Source organism: Fukomys damarensis, unplaced genomic scaffold (assembly GCF_012274545.1).
Source record: "Fukomys damarensis isolate Sample0158 unplaced genomic scaffold, DMR_v1.0_HiC HiC_scaffold_16, whole genome shotgun sequence".
In the NCBI taxonomy this organism is placed as follows: domain Eukaryota; kingdom Metazoa; phylum Chordata; class Mammalia; order Rodentia; family Bathyergidae; genus Fukomys; species Fukomys damarensis.
In genome coordinates this window covers 554,099-559,171 of record NW_022900928.1, presented here as the reverse complement: position 1 = coordinate 559,171, position 5,073 = coordinate 554,099, and the positions used below count along the sequence as shown (strand labels likewise).

The window sequence follows — 5,073 nt, the reverse complement described above, 5'->3', positions numbered from 1 at the left end:
CAAAAAAAAAAAAAAAAAAAAAAAAAGGTTGGTAAGAACTTGCAATGCACAAGAAATGTTTTAAGCACACCAATCAAAGAAAACATCGGCTCAAATTAGAAGCCAAAAGTACATTTCTCAATTGCCTAAAATCTGTAATTTGATTCCTTTTGTAAAATCTCTTTATACCTGTCACAACAAGGCTGCAGCTTGACTTTGGCCTTCTAGCCTCAGGCTGGGGTTGCTCCAGTTTTCAGGTTCTTGCAGCCAGTGCCAGGCTGGTGACACCAAGTAAGCACTGACTTTGGGGCTCTCAAAGCTGGGAGATCTCACATCCAGTCTCCATTTCTTGCTTTGCCCTGTGGAGGATGAAGTCCATAGCTACCAGGATCAGGGTTGTAGCCTGGTGCATGATCTCTATGTTTAGTTTCCTAAGCACTCCCAGGCACCACTTCAATTGCCCACTGCAGCTTGGCCTTTGGCCCTTTTGTTTTCATTTAAGTCTTGCTTCATGACAGCCTTCTCCCATCACTTCCTTCAGGCCACAATTCCCACCACCTGTCCACGCCTGGAAACCTGCCAGCCTAGGGAGGGGCAGTGAGTAGTGGCTGGACACTCCCAACAATGTTGAGACATTCTGCCTCAGTGATGGTGCCTTCCTACCCCAGACCAGCTGGGTCTGTCAGTCTCTGTTCTCTGCTTCCTACACTCTGAGTCTCCACATCCCATCTAGCTCAACCCTGTCCTGAGCCCTGCTGGACACATGGTTGGCTATGGGCAGCTGCCACCCCTGCAAAGCAAGAAAGGCCTAATGTCTCCCAAAGCCCAGTCTGTATTAATGTCACAGAGAGCAAAGGGACTACCCAGGTAGGTTTTCTGTTTATTCCACTTGGGTGTGAGTGGGCTGAGTCCAAAAAGAGAGTCAGCACTCAGTAAAAGGAGAACAAAGGCTTTAGGGAAGAGGGAGTTGCTTCAGAGAGGAGTTGCTGCCTTGAGGAATCAGGGCAGAGAGAGTGTGGTCATGCTTTTCAGAACCGATGGTTTAGATGTAATGAAGTTTCCTGGAACTGAGGAGTTGGGATATGGTATGTCTTGTCTTTGTTCTTTGAAGTTTCCTGTTGTGTTTTCCAAGAGCAGTATTACCCATCAGGTGTGACATTCCTATCTTTTTATTGTTAAACAGGAAGGGACAGTCAAAGAGATGGGCACTATTTCTCATGGATTCTATCTGTGGGATGTGGGCAGTGCAGACACCTTAATCGGGAGAAAGTGCTTAAGGGATAAGAAGGTACAAGGGCTAGTCAGAACTAGCATTGGTGCATTGACTGACTGGTGATATACTGAACTCAAATTTGTAGAACCTGTGAAAAAACCCTGAAGATGCATGCCCAAAGAGGAGGATGAGAATAGAGACAAGAAGCTTAGTTAACAAATGGAGTCAGGAGGCCCAGTCCCAAATATTGTTCCAAGAGTTGGACAGGTGTTGCCCAATTTCTGAAACCTTTTCAGTTAGTCTTTTTTGCTGCATCTCACACTATGCCTGACTGGTTGGTATAAAAACAGCATTCTTCTCCTAGAAAGGTGCATAAGCCACTTTTTTTCAGTGATGAAAAGATCTAGGCCCCTATGACTTTGGAGGGTGAATGCTGCCAGGTATTCTATCTGGGTCTGTAAGTCTAGAATGGATTTAGCAATTTCTTAGAGGCTGTCAGAGAGATCTTTGGATAGGGAATGATAGTAGGATGGGGAGGCAGCTAAAGTTGGAATCCCTACCCCTGTGACAGTGGTGACACCCAGACTGACAAACAGGGGTATTTGTCATAGGGCTCTACATTGTCAGATCTGGGGTCTAGGCGACTGTGAGGCTCTGGTTTCCTGGGGCAATGTCTTTTTTTTTGGTACTGGGGATTGAACAATGTCTATTTTTGGGCTGAGGTATGTTGTTGTACAGGTGCCAGTCCAGTTAGTGGGGAGGCACAAGTAGGTGGAAGTCACACAAATGAGAAAACAAACAAACAAACAAACAAACAAAAAAATCCCTTGGCAGGGTTAGCAGAATTGGTTGTTGACAAAGAGGTATGTGAGTCTTTGGTTTTTTTCCCCCCATAGGCCCAGAGTACTTGCCAGGGCAGTGCCTGTCAGGGGCTGAAAGGGTCCCTGATGGGATATTTGACTGGTGCCTACTGTTCTGTTTTCCCATTGTAGGAAAAATCTTTTGGTGTCTATTAGAAGCTATCATGAGAAGTCATTAAAGATAGGCAAGAGGAAGCAATCTGAGCAAGTGGTAGATTCATAACAAGGGGTCCATGGATGCATGATCATGCGTGGCAAGTGGCACTTGTTAGTGAAATATGTTTATTGAGCAGTGGTGTTGTAACCTTGGGAGGGACTGAAAAATGCATAGGCTGAGTGAATGTGGCATCTTGAGTGATCTGGTAATTGACATGGTTGGCTGGGACCAGTAACAGTAGTGTATAGTTACACTGAGTAGATGTCCTAGTGGTGTGCTGGAGGACAGAGTATGCTGATAACAGATGGGCTTGGAAGGTCAGAGTAGTATCAGTGGTTATGGGGCCACATATAAGCTTTGTTAAACTTTCATATACAGAGAGGTTAGTGACATCTGAAAGAGTCAGGCTTCATGTTCTGTCTGAGTTTTTTTGGCCATGTCATTGATGTGGAAATCAGTCAAGGATTTTTTGTGGAAGAGTTGGAGTGGACCTTTTGTTTCATATTGGGGGTGATAGGTGAGGTTAGTAAGAACCTAGACTTGGGTAGGGACTGGTGTGGCTACATAGGTAGCTGCAGACAACATACAGATACAGAGCCAGCAGTGTTTGGCTAGGGATAGATCGGACTGGTTTAATAGGGAGTTAACTGTAAGGTACTGTAGAGATAATTAGGTGCTGTTTGGAGAAGTGGTGGGGGTGCAGCTGTAGGGTGCAGTGAAAGGATAGGAGGGCTAGCCAACGAAAAGAGCACAGAGAAGAAGAGGAGGGAAACCTAGTTAGGATGAAGGTGAGTGTGGTCATGAGAAATGATTCCAATCCTGAGGCAAAAAACAATTGATTTGAAACCATAAGAACATTGTAAGTAAAATCCACAGGAGAGTACACAGTAGAAACATAAGAGTGTTTAGGGTCCTCTCTATCAATCATTAATACATAGTTCTTTTTTCTTCTAAAGGGAGTCTTGAAACCCAGAAAGATCAGAGCCAACCAAATGCGGGAAGCAGTGAAGTGGCAGGAAAGGCAGGCGGCAGGGTGTTCAGGAATTCTGAACAGCCTGAGGGAAGTAGGGGAGATTACTTGCAATTTCCACGAGGAGGTGTCAGGTGAGTTATCAGTAGGGCACAGCTCTACCTGGCAGTGATATACCCAATGGGGTCTCATAGATAGCCATTGAGGCACTGTAGATGACTAGGGAGTGTCCTGTCTACTTAGGCTATAAAGATGGGGTGTTTTAATCTTTAATTAGGACCAATTTGTTAGCCAGGCTATTTCTGTAAGGCTGGGTGTCAGGAGAAGGTAGGAGAAGGTTAGCAGCATGTCATATCTCTTTTCAGGCCTGTTGCAGAACTGGGAGATAGTTTCTGATGGGGCTGGCCTCTGGGCTGAGGTTTGGCCCAAGCAGAAAGGTGTGGCCAAATATAAGCTCAAATGGACTGTATCCTGTACATTCTGGTGGATGGCTCAAATGCAAAGGAGAGTGAGCGGGAGCAGGAATGTGTAGTCTGTGGAGCTGAAATGTTAGCTTAATGAGGTGGGCCTTAAGGAGGCCAGTATAGGCTCTCTCTACCTTCCTGGCTGAGTGAGGCTAGTTGGGGGTATGAGGGTTCCATTGGACATTAAGTGACTTGGACACCTCCTGGGTAACGACTAATGAGAGCTGGACCATTGTCTGATTGAATGCAGGTGGGAAGATCAAACCAGGGAATATTGGCTAGGAAGGAGTTAATAATGGCTGAGTCTTCTCTGAGCTGGTGGAAAGTCCTCCACTCATTCAGTAAAAGTGTTGACCCAGATCACTAAGTATCTTAGCTTTCACACTTGCAGCATGTGGGTGAAATCAATTTGCTGGTGCTGAGTTAGAGAAAAGCCCTGCACTTGATGTATAGGAAAAGGAAGACACCTCAGAAAATCCTGAGGTGTGGGTACTTGGCAGACAATGAGCAGTGACGGTTTTGAGAAAGGTCTTCCAGGAAGGAAAGCAGATAAGAGGCTTTAGCAGTCAGATGAGGGTTCTGCAGACTTTGTGAATGGACCGTATCTAGTGATTTTAAATGTTTGTAGGAGTCAGCCAGCCTGAGATGGTGGGGTCAGGCTGTTTGGACAGGAAAGCGATCAGACGTGGGCTTGGACCTTGCATCATAACCCCTGCTTCACATCCTGTGTTCTACTGTATAGACGCTGAAGGGTTGGAAGAGTTCTGGAAGGGCCAAGGAGGAGGCCACGTTTAGGGCCTTTTTAAGGACTGAAAGGATGAGTGAGGGAAGGTCTTGTGATCTAAGGCCTCAATCATGTTTCCCATTTTGAGTTTATAGAGGGGTTTAGGGAGGAGGGCAATGCCAGGAAACCTAGGTGGAAGGAGCCTATTATGACAAGAAAGGAAAGCAGTTGCTGTTTGGTGGTGGGGGTTGGGATCTGGGAAATCAAGTGGATGTGGTCTGGAGGTAGAGCTCAGGTATGTCTGTGGAGAATGATACCCAGATAGGTGATGGACAAGAAAGATCACTGGGCTTAGAGGGAGACACAGTATCCCTTTGAATCCAGATGCTGTAGTAAGAGGGTGTTTTTACAGCATGACTCGTAGAAGGGGCTACAGAGGAGGAGGTCATCTACATATGGTATGAGATGGGAGGAAGAGAGGTGAAAGGAGAGCAAATCATGGGCAAGGGCCTCACTGAAGGGTGTGGGGGGTCTGTTTTGGAAACCTTTTGGCAAAATGGTCCATGGTAGCTGATGGGACTGATGGGTTTCAGGGTCTGTCCAGATGAGGGCAGAGAGGCTGTGAGGAATATAGGGGAATAGTGGAAAAGGCATCCTTTTTTTTTTTTGGTACCAGGGATCAAACTCGGGTCCTTGCTTGCGAGGC

At 46.1% G+C, this 5,073-nt stretch overlaps 1 long non-coding RNA gene across 1 annotated transcript in view; it reads right to left on the bottom strand.

Annotated features, from left to right (window-relative positions):
* The window catches only part of LOC117286298, a 10,100-nt gene that overhangs the window by 1,835 nt on the left and 3,192 nt on the right, over positions 1-5,073 (bottom strand). Inside the window, exon 2 of the long non-coding RNA XR_004517391.1 lies at positions 169-338. This is a non-coding gene — a long non-coding RNA (uncharacterized LOC117286298). The remainder of the gene's footprint in view (positions 1-168; positions 339-5,073) is intronic.